Genomic DNA, 18,466 nt, shown 5'->3' on the forward strand with positions numbered 1-18,466 from the left:
AGCCACTCGCAGCAGGCGGTACAGCCTGCAGGATAGAGTGTTCATCCGGTCGGAGGTCCGAAGGCTCCTCAGTGAGGGGATCATAGAGGCCAGCAACAGCCCCTGGAGAGCTCAGGTGGTGGTCGTCAAGACCGGGGAAAAATTCCGCATGGTCGTAGACTATAGTCAGACCATTAATAGGTTTACGCTCCTCGACACGTACCCCCTCCCCAAGATTGCAGACATGGTTAACCAGATCACCCAGTATCGGATTTTTTCCACGGTGGATCTGAAGTCTGCATACCACCAGCTCCCAATCCGCCCGGAGGACCGCCACTACATGGCATTCGAGGCCGATGGCCGCCTCTTCCATTTCCTCCGGGTTCCCTTCGGCGTCACTAATGGGGTTTCGGTGTTCCAACAAGCAATGGACCGAATGGTGGACCAGTACAGGCTGCGGGCCACGTTTCCGTACTTGGATAACGTTACCATCTGCGGCTATGACCAGCAGGACCACGACGCCAACCTCTACCGTTTTCTCCAGACGGCTCAGAAACTAAACCTCACCTATAACAAGGAGAAATGCGTTTTGCGCACGACCAGACTAGCCATCCTTGGCTATATCGTGGAAAACGGAGTCCTGGGTCCCGACCCGGACTCTTAGAACTCCCTCTCCCTCATTGTCCCAAGGCCCTCAAACGGTGCTTGGGATTCTTTTCGTATTAGGCCCAGTGGGTCCCTCAATATGCGGACAAAGCCCACCCACTCTTTAAGGCCCCGCTATTTCCCTTGTCAGCTGAGGCGCGCCAGGCCTTCAACTGCATCAAGGAGGACATCGCCAAAGTGGCCATGCGGGCGGTGGATGAATCCACCCCCTTTCAGGTTGAGAGCGATGCCTCAGAGGTAGCTCTTGCAGCCACTTTAAATCAGGCAGGGAGACCAGTCGCATTCTTCTCCCGTACCCTCTCCGCTTCGGAACTCCGACACTCGGCAGTCGAAAAAGAAGCACAAGCCATTGTGGAGGCTATTCGCCACTGGAAGCACTACCTTGCAGGTAGGAGGTTCACCCTCATCACCGACCAAAGATCGGTTGCCTTCATGTTTGACAACTCGCAAAGGGGCAAGATTAAAAATGATAAAATCCTGCGGTGGAGGATCGAACTCTCCACCTATAGCTACGATATTAAGTATCGACCCGGGAAGCTCAACGAGCCCCCAGATGCCCTATCCCGCAGGACATGTGCCAGCGCGCAGATCGACCGCCTGAAAATCATCCACAACGACCTCTGCCACCCGGGGGTGGCCGATCTGTGCGGAGTGCAAACCGCACTTTTTTAGACCAGACAGGGCCCACCTGGTCAAGGCTTCTAGGACCTTTGAACGCCTCGCGATCGATTTCAAAGGGCCACTCCCCTCAACGAACAGGAACGTTTACTTCTTAAACATCATAGATGAGTTCTCCCGCTTCCCATTTGCTATTCCGTGCCCCGACATGACCTCCCACACAGTCATTAGGGACCTGCACGGTATCTTCACCCTGTTTGGTTTCCCCAGCTACGTGCACAGCGACCGGGCTGCGTCTTTCATGAGCGACGAGCTGTGTCAGTACCTGCTCGACAAGGGCATCGCCTCGAGTAGGGCTACCAGCTACAACCGGAGGGGGAACAGGCAGGTGGAGAGGGAGAACGCGACGGTCTGGAAGACCGTCCTACTGACCCTCCAGTCCAGGAATCTCCAAGTCTCCCATTGGCAGGAAGTCCTCCAGGACACGCTCAACGCTATTAGGTCCCTCTTATGCACAGCGACCAATCAGACCCCTCACGAGAGGCTCTTCATTTTTTCCAGGGGCACTACCATGGGGGTCTCACTCCCGGCATGGCTGAAGACACCGGGCCCTGTACTCCTGAGGAAGCACGTCAGGGCGCACAAAACTGACCCCTTGTTGAGAAGGTGCGCCTGCTTCACTCCAACCCCCAGTGTGCCTTCGTCGAGTTCCCCGACGGCCGTCAGGACACCGTATCCCTCCGGGACCTTGCACCCGCTGGGTCCAGCATCCCCTCTATCACTACAGATGCACCCCTCACCCTGTACCCCACCCAGCCGCCCCCTCGGGCTCCCGCGCCCACTAGCTCGCTCCACCTGTTCAGCGCACCCACACCGGCTAACCCCCAGCGCCCTCAGTCCCCAGTCGAACCAGACGGGTATGGAGCTCGGACGAGATCTTCCCTGGAGTCCGCCATCGTACCCCAACCCACAACACCCGTCCAGCCACCGCAAGAGGCTGCAACCCCGGTGCTCCGCAGATCGCAGCGGACAGTCAGACCACCGGACAGACCCAATTTATGAACCACCACCCCCGCCGGACTTTTTTTTGTAGGGGGTGAATGTGGTGAATGTAACTCCGTAATTCACACTGTATTGTATATACATGAGACCATGCATTTGTAAGCGCAGTTGCGTTGCCCGACCACTAGGGTAAGTAGCGCTGGGAATGCTTAGGAGTTTGTACAGGGCTCCACCCTTGGCTCCGCCCATGACTCCTCCCTCTGGACTGCTGTATAAATACCAATGCTCAGAGTCAGTCGTTCAGTTCATCGAGAGTTCAACGCGGAACAGGCTGGCTCTGTTGTAAGTAGATTAAAACCACTGTTCATATCTTAAAGCATGTGTCTAGTGAATTGATGGTTCCATCAGCAGCGACAACAATCTATCCCTCAATGCTAGCAAAACTAAAGAGCTGGTCATTGACTTCAAGGAGCAAAATACCGTGCATACCCCTGTCAGCATCAACGGGGCAGAGGCAAAGATGATTAGCAGCTTCAAATTCCAAAAATCACATCTCCAAAAATCTGTCCTGGTCCACCCAGTCGATGCCACCACCAAGAAAGCACAACAGTGCCTATACTTCCTCAGGAAATTAAGGAAATTCTGCATGTCCACATTAACTCTTACCAACTTTTACAGATGCACCATAGAAAGCATGCTATCTGGCTGCATCACAGTCTGGTATGGCAACTGATCGGCCCAAGACCACAAGAAACTTCAGAGAGTCGGACTTCCGGTGGCTGTGATGGAGCAGTAAGCCACACATTTGGGGGACTTCCGGTGGCTGTGATGGAGCAGTAAGCCACACATTTGGGAGCTCCCGGTTTAAAGAGATTTTTCGGCTCTTATGAGAGCCCAAAACGGAAATTTTTCGACGTCTCCCGGTGGGGGAAGGTGTGCTGAACGACTTTCCCTGCAGTCCATGCCTCGAACTCGGAGTGGAAAGGGGGAAAAAACAGCAGCAGCTCCTCAGAAAAAACGGGGGAAGGGATCCAAGATGGCCACCGACAGAGCTCCAGAGGAATGGAGACTCTGGGCCCAGAAACAACAAACTGATATCCTGCGCTGCTTTTAAGAATTCAAGGATGAAGTACTGAGCTCTCTGCAGGAAACGAACAGAAGGCTGTCAGAGATTCAGCCCACCCAGGGTGCTGCCATCAAGAAGTTGCAGACGCAGGTCATTGAACGAGAGGAGGAGGCCGTGGTCCTCGTGAGTAAGGTAGAGGGGCACGAAGCACTCCACAAGAAGTGGCAGGAACGCTTCGAGGAGCTGGATCACCGCATGAGGCGGAAAAACCTGCGGATCTTGGGCCTTGCAGAGGGGCTAGAGGGATTGGACCTGACAGCCTATGTGGCTGTAATGCTGAATTCGCTAGTGGGGGCCGGGTCTCTCCATCTGCCCTTGGAGCTGGAGGGAGCGCACAGGGTGCTGGCCAGGAGGCCCAAGGAAGATGAACCCCCGCGTGCGGTGCTGGTGAGGTTCCACCGGTTCAGTGATCGGGACTGCGTGCTGCGCTGGGCCAAGAAGGTGAAGAGCAGCAATTGGGAGAATGGGGTAGTGCGGATCTACCAGGACTGGAGTGCGGAGGTGTCTAAGCGGCGGTCTGGATTTAATCGGACGAAAGAGGTGCTTTATAGAAAAAAGATAAAGTTCGGAATGTTGCAGCCCGCGCGCCTGTGGGTAACTTATTTGGACCGGCACCATTATTTCGATTCCCCGGAGGAGGCGTGGGCCTTCGTGCGGACGGAGAAACTGGACTTGAACTAGGGGTTGGGGGTTGCGAGGTCGGCTGTAAGATATTAGTGCTGGATTCTGCTGTTACTGTGTTCTCTTTTTCTTCTGTTTTTTTCTTCTTGTTTTAGAACTTTTGCAATTTTGATATGGTTATTTACGGAGGGGTTGTTCTGCTATGTTTTTGTTTTTGTGCTGTGGGGCATTGTTTGGGCTGTGTATCTTGAGGGGAGGGTCGGGGGGGTATGTTGTATTCTATGTCGGAGTGGGGGTATGGAGTGGGGCTGATATTTGGGAGCTGCGTCAGAAAGGTGTGGTGGGGCAGTGCGAAAGCGCGGGCTTTCCTCTGGTTTCCCGTGCTGCGGGGCTGGGGGGTGGAGACGGTGACAGGGGAGGCGGGGCCTTAACTGGTACTTCCCCGCGCTGGAGCGGTGCCAGGAGGAGGGTTAGATTGGGGGATGATCCCACTTCGGGAGGGGTCGGGCTATTGGCGGGAGTTTCCGGGGTCAGCAGAAGTGAGCTGACCCACGGAAGTACAATGGAGGACGGTACGCGGCTGGGAGGGTTCCTAGCCTGGGGGGAAGGGAGGGGGGGAAAGGGGAATACCGGGTTGCTGCTGGTAGGGTCAAGAAGGAGCTGGTGGGGGCTGGGGGGACAGAGGTGAGGGGTTGTTGCTATGGGGACGGGGTCAAGCAGGGGGTGCTGGCCTGGGGCGGGCAGTCGACGGGCTATGGCTAGCCGACGGGGGAGGGGGGCGGGACGCCCTCTGATCCGGTTGGTCACCTGGAATGTGAGAGGGTTGAATGGGCCGGTGAAGCGGTCGAGGGTACTGGCTCACCTGAAGGGGCTAAAGGCGGATGTGGCAATGCTTCAGGAGACCCACCTGAGGGTGGCGGACCAGGTCCGCCTGAGGAAGGGATGGGTGGGGCAGGTTTTCCACTCGGGGTTGGATGTGAGGAACCGGGGAGTGGCGATTCTGGTGGGGAAAAATGTGTTGTTTGAGGCATCGGAGGTGGTGGCGGATAAGGGGGGTAGGTATGTGATGGTTAGGGGCAGGCTACAAGGAGAGAAGGTGGTACTGGCTAGTGTGTATGCCCCAAATTGGGACGATGCGGGCTTTATGAGGCGTATGTTGGGACGGATCCCGGATCTGGAGGCGGGAGGTCTGATCATAGGGGGGGACTTTAATACGGTGTTGGATCCTTCACTGGATTGGTCCAGCTCTAGGATGGGTAGGAGGCCGGCGGCGGCCAAGGTACTGAGAGGGTTTATGGATCAGATGGGTGGAGTGGATCCATGGAGGTTTGTGAGGCCGAGGGCACGCGAGTACTCTTTCTTCTCCCACGTACATAGGGTCTACTCTCGGATAGATTTCTTCGTGGTGAGTAGGGGACTGATTCCGAGAGTGGAGGAGGCCGAGTATTCGGCCATTGCAATCTCCGACCACGCTCCACATTGGATAGAGTTGGAGATGGGGGAGGTGCGAGACCAACGTCCGTTGTGGCGGTTTGATGTGGGGTTGTTGGCGGAGGAGGAGGTGTGTAGGAGGGTCCGGGCAAGTATTGAGGGGTACCTTGAGGTGAATGATACGGGGGAGGTTCAGGTGGGGATGGTCTGGGAAGCCCTGAAGGCAGTAATTCGTGGGGAGCTGATATCCATCCGGGCACACAGGGAGAGGAGCGAGAGGAGTGAGAGGGATAGACTGGTGGGAAAGATGCTGGAGGTGGACAGGAGGTATGCAGAGGCACCAGAGGAGGGACGGTTGGGGGAGAGGCGCAGCCTGCAGGCTAAATTTGATTTGCTGACCACTAGAAAGGCGGAGGCACAGTGGAGGAAGGCACAAGGGGCAGTGTACGAACATGGTGAAAAGGCGGGTAGGATGCTGGCTCATCAGCTCCGTAAGCGGGATGCGGCTAAGGAGATTGCTGGAGTGAGAGACAAGAGTGGGAATGTGGTGCAGAAGGGGGTAGAGGTGAATGAGGTCTTCAAGGACTTTTACGGGGAACTGTACCGGTCGGAGCCAACGGGGGAGAGGAGGGGAATGGAGAGGTTCCTTGACAGGCTTTCTTTCCCGAAGGTGCAGGAGGAGAAGGTGGAGGGGCTGGGTGCGCCGATTGAGCTGGAGGAGCTAGTTAAGGGGATCGGGCAGATGCAGTCAGGGAAGGCACCGGGGCCGGATGGGTTCCCGGTGGAATTTTATAAAAAGTTTGTGGACCTAGTGGGCCCCTTGCTGGTGCGGACACTCAACTAAGCGTGGGAAGGGGGGACTTTGCCCCCGACGCTTTCACGGGCGCTGATCTCGTTAATTTTAAAGAAGGACAAGGACCCCCAGCAGTGTGGTTCATACAGGCCCATATCTCTCCTCAACGTGGATGCTAAGGTGCTGGCAAAAATCCTGGCCACCAGGATAGAGGACTGTGTGCCAGGGGTTGTGCATGAGGACCAGACAGGTTTTGTGAAGGGAAGGCAGCTGAACACGAATGTGCGGAGATTGCTGAATGTCATTATGATGCCGGCGATTGAGGGGGAGGCAGAGATAGTGGTGGCGCTGGATGCGGAGAAGGCCTTCGATAGAGTGGAGTGGGGGTACCTATGGGAGGTATTGGGGAGGTTTGGATTTGGTGAAGGGTTCATTAGATGGGTAAGGCTGCTGTATGAGGCCCCGATGGCGTGCGTGGCCACGAAAAGGAGGAGGTCGGAGTACTTCTGGCTTTACCGAGGGACCAGGCAGGGTTGCCCCCTGTCCCCCTTGTTGTTTGCACTGGCAATCGAGCCGCTGGCGATGGCATTGAGAGATTCAGAGAGGTGGAGAGGCTTGGTGCGAGGTGGAGAGGAACATAGGGTGTCGTTGTATGCCGACGACCTGTTACTGTATGTGGCGGACCCGGTGGGAGGGATGCCGGGAGTGATGGAGTTACTAGCCGAGTTTCCTACCTTCTCAGGTTATAAATTAAACTTAGGCAAGAGCGAGGTGTTTGTGGTGCACCCTGGAGACCAGGAGGAAGGAATTGGTAGGCTCCCGCTTAGGCGGGCAGGGGAGAGCCTTTAGGTACCTGGGGGTGCAAGTGGCCAGGGACTGGGGGACTCTCCACAAGCATAACTTTACCAGACTGGTAGATCAGATGGAGGAGGAGTTCAGGAGGTGGGACATGCTGCCATTGTCGTTGGCGGGGAGGGTGCAGTCCGTCAAAATGACAGTGCTTCCGAGGTTCTTGTTCCTTTTTCAGTGACTGCCCATATTTATCCCCAGGGCCTTCTTTAGGAGAGTGACCGGCAGTATTCTGAGCTTTGTGTGGGCACATGGGACTTCGAGAGTGAGGAGGGTGTTCCTGGAGCGAGGAAGGGATAGAGGCGGGCTGGCGCTGCCCAACCTTCTGGGGTATTATTGGGCAGCCAATGTGTCAAGGGTGCGTAAATGGGTGATGGAGGGGGGAGGGGCGGCGTGGAAAAGAATGGAGATGGCGTCATGTAGAGGTATGAGCCTGGGTGCCATGGTAACGGCACCATTGCCGCTCTCCCCTAAGAGGTTTACCACGAGCCCGGTGGTGGCGGCAACCCTAAGAATCTGGGGACAGTGGAGACGGCATCGGGGGGAAACAGGGGGCTCGATGGAGGCTCCACTGGGTGGCAACCATCGGTTCATCCCGGGGAACACGGATGGGGGATTCAGGGGGTGGCAAAGGGCGGGCATCAGCAAATTGAGGGACCTGTTTATTGGCGGGAGGTTTGCGGGCCTGGGGGAACTGGAAGATAAATTTGGCCTTCCCCAGGGGAACATGTTCAGATACCTGTAGGTAAAGGCGTTTGCTAGGCGACAGGTAGAGGGATTCCCTTTGCTGCCCTCGCAGGGGACGATGGACAGAGTGCTTTCGGGGGTGTAGGTAGGAGAGGGGAAGGTGTCTGACATCTATAAGGTAATGCAGGAGGTGGAGGAGTTGTCAGTGGAGGAGCTGAAGGCTAAATGGGAGGAGGAACTCGGGGAGCAGATAGAGGACGGGACTTGGGCGGAGGCCTTGGAGAGAGTCAACTCTTCCTCCTCATGTGCGAGGCTTAGTCTCATCCAATTTAAGGTGCTGCACCGGGCCCACATGTCCGGGACTAGGATGAGTAGGTTCTTCGGGGGTGAGGACAGGTGCACCAGATGTTCGGGGAGTCCTGTGAACCACGCCCATATGTTCTGGGCATGCCCAGCACTGGAAGAATTCTGGAAGGGGGTGGCGGGGACGGTGTCGAGGGTGGTTGGATCCAGGGTCAAACCAGGGTGGGGACTCGCGATTTTTGGAGTTGCGGTAGAGCCGGGAGTGCAGGAGGCGAAAGAGGCCGGTGTTCTGGCCTTTGCGTCCCTAGTAGCCCATCGAAGGATTCTGTTACAATGGAAGGATGCAAGGCCCCCAAGCGTGGAGACCTGGATCAGTGACATGGCGGGAAGGGGGCAGACGGTCAAAGGTCAAACCCCAGGGACTAGCATTCGTCCAGGCTGGTTTCGGACTTCTGAAACAGACGGTCCCATTGACTGTGGAGATGCAGTCACAAAGCCAGGGACTGCATGAGGGGTTGTTGGCAAGCATCCAGCAACCCCAGGTGCAGTTGGAGGAATCCAGCCGCATGCAGGAACAGGAGGTGGCGCCGGCCATGCATGCCACCCAGGCTAACACCGCATGGGTGGCATCCATGGTGGAGGCCTTCTGTTCCTCTGGGGCAGGCTCCACTGCTGCAGCTTCATTGTACAGCCTCAGTTCATCTCTCAGGGCTGTGACGACTAGGAGGAAGGCCACCATTCCTGATTGTATTTCAATATCCATTGTCTGCAGGGAGTGAAAGGCCAACACATTAAACTAATGTGGCAGGGGGATGGGAACCAATGCTGGAAGTTGGAAGGTAGTAAAACAGGGACAGAAACAAAAGGAAGTAAGGGGAAAAGTGCAAGGCAGAGAAGACATAGTCAGAAATCCATAAGGGCGACAGTACAAGGTACAGTGACTGAGGGGAGCACAGTGAATAGGCCCAGTAATAACAAAAGGAATAAAACTGGAGATGTTAAGATTCAAAACAGAGGGAAAAAAACCAACATAAGTGTACTTTACCTGAATGCTCGTAGTATACGGAATAAAGTAAATGAGTTGGTGGCACAAATCATCGTAAATGACTATGATTTAGTGGCCATTACTGAAACATGGTTAAAGGATGGTCACGACTGGGAGTTAAATATCCGAGGGTATCAAACTATTCGGAAGGACAGAGTGGATGGTAAGGGAGGTGGTGTTGCTCTGTTATTTAAGGATGACATCCGGGCAATAGTAAGGGATGACATCGGTGCTATGGAGGATAAGGTTGAATCCATTTGGGTGGAAATCAGGAATAGTAAGGCGAAAAAGTCACTGATAGGAGTAGTCTATCGGCCACCAAATAGTAACGATATGGTGGGGCAGGCAATAAACAAAGAAATAACTGATGCATGTAGAAATGGTACAGCAGTTATCATGGGGGATTTTAATCTACATGTCGATTGGTTTAACCAGGTCGGTCAAGGCAACCGTGAGGAGGAGTTTATAGAATGTATCCGCGATAGTTTCCTAGAACAGTATGTAATGGAACCTACGAGGGAACAAGCGGTCCTAGATCTTGTCCTGTGTAATGAGACAGGATTGATTCATGATCTCATAGTTAGGGATCCTCTCGGAAGGAGCGATCACAATATGGTGGAATTTAAAATACAGATGGAGGGTGAGAAAGTAAAATCAAATACTAGTGTTTTGTGTTTAAACAAAGGAGATTACAAGGGGATGAGAGAAGAACTAGCTAAGGTAGACTGGGAGCTAAGACTTTATGGTGGAACAGTTGAGGAACAGTGGAGAACCTTCCAAGCGATTTTTCACAGTGCTCAGCAAAGGTTTATACCAACAAAAAGGAAGGACGGAAGAAAGAGGGAAAATCGACCGTGGATATCTAAGGAAATAAGGGAGAGTATCAAATTGAAGGAAAAAGCATATAAAGTGGCAAAGATTGCTGGGAGATTAGAGGACTGGGAAATCTTTAGGGGGCAACAGAAAGCTACTAAAAAAGCTATAAAGAAGAGTAAGATAGAGTGTGAGAGTAAACTTGCTCAGAATATAAAAACAGACAGTAAAAGTTTTTACAAATATATAAGACAAAAAAGAGTGGCTAAGGTAAATATTGGTCCTTTAGAGGATGAGAAGGGAGTTTTAATAATGGGAAATGAGGAAATGGCTGAGGAACTGAACAGGTTTTTTGGGTCGGTCTTCACAGTGGAAGACACAAATAACATGCCAGCGACTGATAGAAATGAGGCTATGACAGGTGAGGACCTTGAGAGGATTGTTATCACTAAGGAGGGAGTGGTGGGCAAGCTAATGGGGCTAAAGGTAGACAAGTCTCCTGGCCCTGATGGAATGCATCCCAGAGTGCTAAAAGAGATGGCTAGGGAAATTGCAGATGCACTAGTGATAATTTACCGAAATTCACTAGACTCTGGGGTGGTCCCGGTGGATTGGAAATTAGCAAACGTGACGCCACTGTTTAAAAAAGGAGGTAGGCAGAAAGCAGGAAATTATAGGCCAGTGAGTTTAACTTCGGTAATAGGGAAGATGCTGGAATCTATCATCAAGGAAGAAATTGCGAGGCATCTGGATAGAAATTGTCCCATTGGGCAGACGCAGCATGGGTTCGTTAAAGGCAGGTCATGCCTAACTAATTTAGTGGAATTTTTTGAGGACATTACCAGTGCAGTAGATAACGGGGAGCCGATGGATGTGGTATATCTGGATTTCCAGAAAGCCTTTGACAAGGTGCCACACAAAAGGTTGCTGCATAAGATAAAGATGCATGGCATTAAGGGTAAAGTAGTAGCATGGATAGAGGATTGGTTAATTAATAGAAAGCAAAGAGTTGGGATAAATGGGTGTTTCTCTGGTTGGCAATCAGTAGCTAGTGGTGTCCCTCAGGGATCCGTGTTGGGCCCACAATTGTTCACAATTTACATTGATGATTTGGAGTTGGGGACCAAGGGCAATGTGTCCAAGTTTGCAGATGACACTAAGATGAGTGGTAAAGCGAAAAGTGCAGAGGATACTGGAATTCTGCAGAGGGATTTGGATAGGTTAAGTGAATGGGCTCGGGTCTGGCAGATGGAATACAATGTTGACAAATGTGAGGTTATCCATTTTGGTAGGAATAACAGCAAACGGGATTATTATTTAAACGATAAAATATTAAAGCATGCCGCTGTTCAGAGAGACTTGGGTGTGCTAGTGCATGAGTCACAGAAGGTTGGTTTACAAGTGCAACAGGTGATTAAGAAGGCAAATGGAATTTTGTCCTTCATTGCTAGAGGGATGGAGTTTAAGACTAGGGAGGTTATGTTGCAATTGTATAAGGTGTTAGTGCGGCCACACCTGGAGTATTGTGTTCAGTTTTGGTCTCCTTACTTGAGAAAGGACGTACTGGCGCTGGAGGGTGTGCAGAGGAGATTCACTAGGTTAATCCCAGAGCTGAAGGGGTTGGATTATGAGGAGAGGTTGAGTAGACTGGGACTGTACTCATTGGAATTTAGAAGGATGAGGGGGGATCTTATAGAAACATTTAAAATTATGAAGGGAATAGATAGGATAGATGCGGGCAGGTTGTTTCCACTGGCGGGTGACAGCAGAACTAGGGGGCATAGCCTCAAAATAAGGGGAAGTAGATTTAGAACTGAGTTTAGGAGGAACTTCTTCACCCAAAGGGTTGTGAATCTATGGAATTCCTTGCCCAGTGAAGCAGTTGAGGCTCCTTCATTACATGTTTTTAAGGTAAAGATAGATAGTTTTTTGACGAATAAAGGGATTAAGGGTTATGGTGTTCGGGCCGGAAAGTGGAGCTGAGTCCACAAAAGATCAGCCATGATCTAATTGAATGGCGGAGCAGGCTCGAGGGGCCAGATGGCCTACTCCTGCTCCTAGTTCTTATGTTCTTATGTTCTTATGATGCTTACTCCTGTGCCCAACCAGGTCCAACGAGCCACATAGTGGCCCTGGTTGCCACTGTGGACTCTGTCCCTGCATGTCTCCACCCCTCTACAACCCCGCACCCCTGGCCCAGTCGGTGCTAGGCACATGGGGGCCACTGACTGGTGCCGGTCCCTGCTGCCAGGGACACCGTCAGCTGACACTGCCCATGCCAACGGTACTCTCCGTGGCCCCCGTAAGGGCTACTTTGGGTGTTGTCTTTGGGCGGGCCGCATGATGCCCTGCTGTCAGGTGGCAGCCAGTTGGGGGGAGTGGTATGTTGGAGGATGAGGTGCGGGGGAATATTTATGGCCGATGCCACTCTGCAGAACCAGGGTTCAAAGTGGGTGGTCAGTGTGGTATTCAGCAAGGTGTCTGCCTTGCAGGCCATGGCAACGGCGGTCCATGCCTGGACACCGCCCCAGTCCTGTGAGGGGTCTCCCTGGCAGGGTCCTCCCTCCCACCCGCAGCCAGTCTGGCCAGTGTCAGGAACGACAGCCTACGGTCGCGCCTTTCCAAATCCTACTTCTCTCTCCTTCATTAGCCACAGCAACTGTTTCTCGATCTTCAAAAGCACAAGTGAACCTCGCTGTCGATGTGGAGAATCACGGAGGCCCTGGAGAATACTGGGTCAGTCCCGCTAATGATATGCAAATGGCGTTTACTGCATGTGCGGAGTGGACCGCATTGATGCCGCTGTCGAGGCACCAGAGAATTGTGATTTGGCGTGAATCCGGCACCCGTCACAGTTTCGGTGTCTGAACTGATTCTCCGCCCAATTGCCTTTTCCGATTTCGATGTTGGCCGACGGAGAATCCCACCCATTATGTTTATACACCTCCGTAAATTGTCTGCATATCTGCTCCTCTATTGCTCGCTGACTATTATATACTCCCAGCAATGTGACTGCCCCCTTGTTATTCCTAAACTCTAACCACAAAGTCTCATTTCAAGATCCTTCCAAGATATTGTCCCTCTTTACTGCTGCAACTGATCTTTTAATGAATAAGATTTAACGCTCTCCCTGTCTCGTTTGAAGATCCTATACCCTGGAATGTTGAGTTACCAGACCTGCCCCTCCCTTAACTGAGTCTCTGGGATGGCAACACATCACACTTCCATGTGTCAATCAGTTTTATCTATAATGCTCCTGTTAAAGTAGAGGTCATCCAGTCTTGCTTTTTTTATGAACGCATTTTATTCAAACTTGTATCATAGAACATAGAACATACAGTGCAGAAGGAGGCCGTTTGGCCCATCGAGTCTGCACCGACCCACTTAAGCCCTCACTTTCACCTCATCCTCTTAACCCAATAACCCCCGCCCCCCCCCCCCCCCTAACCATTTTGGTCACTAAGGGCAATTTATCATGGCCAATCCACCTAACCTGCACGTCTTTGGACTGTGGGAGGAAACCGGAGCACCCGCAGGAAACCAACGCAGACACGGGGAGAACGTGCAGACTCCGCACAGACAATGGCCCAGCAGGGAATCGAGCCTGGGACCCTGGCGCTGTGCCGCCACAGTGCTATTCACTTGTGCTACCCTGCTGCCCAAAGGACATTGAGTTATTGAAAGGAAAGTTGCGATAGACTTGGAGGCCCATAGGCTGCTCTCCCCTTTTGAGATATCTAACAGGTGGTGATTTAACTTGAGGGTCACCACATCTCAGGTGAGGGGCAATGTTAGGAAGGCGGGATCTTCATGGATAATCTCAACCAGTATGGGAATTGAACCCGCGCTGTTGGCATCGCTCTGCATCACAAACCAGCCGTCCAGTCAACTGAGCTAACCGACCCCCGGTGCTATCATAGTAGGTTACAGCAAATAAACACCCCAGGAAACATTGTTCCCAATAATCAACTATACAGTTTGCACTGATTTTCCTCCTTTGTCACCCCCCTCCACCCCGCCTGCGACAAACAGCTCCTCAAACACGGTCACAAACATTCCCCATCTTTTCTCAAACCCCCCTGCTGAGCTCCTTAACTCATACTTTATCTTCTCTAACCGCAGGAAGTCATACAGGTCACCCAACCAAGCTGCTACCCCCGGTGGCGATGCCGACCGCCACTCCAGCAAAATTCGTCACCATGCAATCAGAGGGGCAAAGGCCACGACATCGGCCTTCCTCCTCTCCATGAGCTCCGGCTTCTCTGAAACCCCAAATATCGCCACTAAAGGGTCCGGGTCCACTCCCTCCTCCACTATCCTGGCTCAGACTGTGAACACTCCTGCCCAGAATCTTCCCAATTTTTCACAACCCCAAAACATGTGCGCATGATTCGCTGGTCCCCGCCCACACCTCTCACACTCATCTGCTACCCCCCGAAAGAACCCATTCATTCTCGCCAGAGTCATATGCACCCTGTGCACCACCTTGAACTGTATCAGGCTCATCCTTGCACAAGAGGAGGTCCCGTTTACCCTTCACAGTGCCTCACTCCATACTCCCCAATTGATCTCCATTCCCAAATCCTCTTCCCATTTGTCCTTGTTTTTCACCACCCGCGGGCCTCCCTGCTCCTCCAGCCACTTATATATATCCCCAATTCTTCCCTCCCCTTCCATATCCGGAAGCAGCAGTCGCTCCAGCAGAGTTTATCCCGGCAATCTAGGGAACCCCTTCCAGACCTTTCGTACAAAGTCCCTAATCTGTAGATACCTGAACTCACTACCCCTCGGCAGCTCTACCCCCTCCCTTAGCTCCTCCAGACTGGCGAACCCTTCCTCCAAATACAAATCCCTCACCTTGACCAGCCCTACTTCCCTCCACCTCCTGTATACACTATTCATCCCCCCCGGCTCAAACCCATGATCCTCACACAGCGGTGTTAGCACCGACATCCCTTCCACCCTAAAATGCCTCCTCAGCTGATTCCATACCTTAATCATGGACTGATGCACGATCAATTGCCCGAAGACTCAGATTGGGTACAATTGTGGCTTTACTGCAGTCAGATGTGTGGCCTCCTGCGGCAGCTGGCGAAATGGCAGATCAATGGAGGACACGCATATTTATACAGCTCTTAGTGGGCGGAGCCAGCCAGCAGGGGCTACCGGCGAACCTGTAGTACAGGTTCTACCTTACATCCCCTAATATATGTGTACAGTGGTTCACCACATTCACCCCCTGTTAAAAATGAGTCCGGCAGGGGTGGTGTGGAACTATATACAGTGTTGAGAATTATGTACTGTGTCTTAGAAAAGAAGTGGGGGAGAGAACAAAAATGTCCATTTTGATGGTCCGGTGCCCGTTAGAGGTTCAGTTGATCCGGTGCTTTGACGATTCGCTGGGAGCGACGTAACGGTTGCGGCGATGGCGGTGCTGGTGTCACCGATGTCGGTGCTGGCAGTGCTGGTGCTGGCCTGCTGTCAGATGACTCCGGGAGCATGCCAAAATCTTCTTCGTCCTCTTGCTTGGGCAGGGGAAGGAGGGATGGGCCTGGTGGGGTTAATGTTGGGAGCGCCAGGGGAGGGGAGGATGGCGCCTGGGCGGGGAAGTGTGTTTGGTTGGAACCTGACGGTGCCAGGTCCCTGAGGGAGACAGTACCTTGGCGGCCGTCGGGGAACTCCACGTAGACATACTGGGAGTTGGCGTGGAGCAAGTGTACCCTGCCCACCAATGGGTCCGCCTTGTGGAGTCGGACGTGCCTACGGAGCAGGACCGGTCCTGGAGCTGCGAGCCAAGTCAGGAGCGACACCCCGGATGTGGACTTCCTGGGGAAAGTAAAAAGACGTTCATGGGGTGTATTATTCGTAGTGGTGCACAGTAATGACTGGATGGAGTGTAGTGCATCAGAGAGGACCTCCTGCCAGCGGGAGGCTGGGAGGTTTCTGGACCGTAGGGCCAGCTGGACGGCCCTCCATACCGCCCCGTTCTCCCTCTCTACCTGCCCGTTTCCCCGGGGATTGTAGCTGGTCGTCCTGCTGGAGGCAATACCCCTGTTGAGCAGGAACTGACGCAGCTCATCACTCATGAATGATGATCCCCTGTCACTGCGGATGTAGGCGGTAAAACCGAACAGAGCAATGATTGTGTTGAGGATCTTGAGTGTGATTAGGGCCCGCCAGAAGTCTTCGATGTACTCAACAGGGAGTTGAGAGCGAGTGGCGAGTGCGTACCTGGCGGAGAGCGTGTTTGTTTTCTGCGCCTAGTTCTCTTTTAGGAGTGCCATGCCTTCCGCGTAATTCGGGGCGTCCTGGATCAACGGGAACATGCTTGAGCTCAACCTGGAATACAGGACCTGTATCTTCTGAGCCTCCGTCGGTGTGGGGTTCGCTGCATTGATGTAAGCCTCGAAGCAAGCTAGCCAGTGATTAAAGTCCTTTCAGGTGTTGGGCGAGTGCGGATCCAGCTGCAGGCGATCTGGTTTGATTCTGATATCCATCTTGTTGAAAATCTGATTGCAATAAATTGATGCACGATCAATTGCAGAAAGACTCAGATTGGGTACAACTATGGCTTTATTGCAGTCAGATGCGCGGCCTCCTGCTGCAGCTGGCAAAATGGCAGATCAATGGAGGACACGCATATTTATACTCCTCCTACTGGGCGGAGCCAGCCGGCAGGGGCTACCGGCGAACCTGTAGTACAGGTTCTACCTTACATCCCCTAATACAGGTGTACAGTGGTTCACCACATGGATTGCACCACTGGGCTCCCTGAATACCTACTCTGAGCCATTGGCAATGCTGTCATCACCACTACCCTCAAACTAGACCCCTTACAAGATTCCTCCTCCATCCTAACCCACTCTACCCCTTCTCCTTCCCACCACCGCCGCACCTTGTCCACATTCGCCGCCCAATACTAATGAAGCAAACTCAACATGGCTGAACTCCCTCTATCTTGGTTTTTTGGTTCCTTTACTATAGTATGCTGTGCCCTTGTTGTACTAACGTTCTTTGTCCTCTTCACCTGCCGAAATAGTTTAGACTCCTCCCAACAGTAAACCCAAAATGTTGGTCCAATTTTGGTTCAGGTGCAGACTGACCCGCTTGTACATGTCCCACCTTCCCCAGAAACGGTCCAGGGATCCAGGAATCTAAAACCCTTCCTCCTGCACCACGCTTGAGCTATGCATTCATCTGTCCTAATATCCTATTTCTGTACTCACTGACACATGACCCCGGGATTAGTCCAGAGATTACAATCTCTGAGGCCCTGCGTTTTAATCTGCTGCCTAACTCTCTCAATTCTTGATGCAGCACCACATCCTTCATTCCACCTATATTGTTGGTACCATAACCTCTGACTTGTCATCCTCCCACTTTAGGATGCCTTACAGCCATTCAGTTACATCCCTGACCCTGGCCCCAGGGAGGCAACACACCACCCTAGAGTCATGCCTGCGGCTGCAGAATCGCCTGTCTGTTCCCCTAATTAATGAATTCCCTATCACTATCGCTCTACCTTCCTTCTTCCTCCCCTCCTCCTCCAGTCAGATTGTTAGTGGAACCAGAAGCTTGGCCAGGCCGCTCTCTTAAAATGGAAAACTGATTTCAGAGCGGGTCCCCAGCGGACTCCTGCATTACCTGCCTGTTTCTCTTGGACTGCCTGGTAGTCATCCTTCTTTCCTCCAGGCACTTGAGCTGTGGTGTGACCACCTCTCTAATTGTGCTATCCATGTAACTCTCGGCCTCGCGGATGCACCTCAGCGTCTTCAGCCGCTGCTCGCGCTCTGAAACCTGGAGCTCAAGTTTCTGCAGTTGGGAGTACTTCCTGCACATGTGGTCATCTAGAATGCCGGTATGGTCCATGACTTCCTACGTATGACAGATCACATATTGCACTCGGCTGACCTACTTGCCATACTTTTATTTGCAAATATTTTTATTGAACCTTCAGTTTTCTATATAAAAAATATGCAATCTTAAACAACCCCAACAGCATCAAAAATTACGGACAACAGCAATAACAGGAAAGCCCTCAAAACAAAAATATACCCCAATCAAACCATCCCCCCCCCCCCCCCCCCCCATTAACAGCTAACAGTGACCAATTCCTCAAAGTGCAAAATGAATGGCTGCCATCTACGGTAGAACCCTTCAATCAACCCCCTCACTGTAAATTTGACCGTCTCAAGGTGCAAAACTCCACTAGGTGGCGTCGCCTGTCTCCAGCTCAACAGAATTCGCCAAAGCAAATATCAGGGCATCTTCCCTTGCACCCATCCTTAGTTCTGGCTGATCCGAGATCCCAAATATAGCGACTAGCAGACAGGGCTCTAAATCAATATTTGGTATTACCAATGGTGTTGTAAAGACATGTAAAAATCCACCAATTTGGTCAGGGCGACATGTGGTGCAGTGGTTAGCACTGGAACTATGGCGCTGAGGACCCAGGTTTGAATCCCAGCCCTGGGTCACTGTCCGTCTGTAGTTTGGACATTCTCCCCGTGTCTGCATGGGTTTCACCCCCACA

Source organism: Scyliorhinus canicula, chromosome 8, assembly GCF_902713615.1.
Source record: "Scyliorhinus canicula chromosome 8, sScyCan1.1, whole genome shotgun sequence".
In the NCBI taxonomy this organism is placed as follows: domain Eukaryota; kingdom Metazoa; phylum Chordata; class Chondrichthyes; order Carcharhiniformes; family Scyliorhinidae; genus Scyliorhinus; species Scyliorhinus canicula.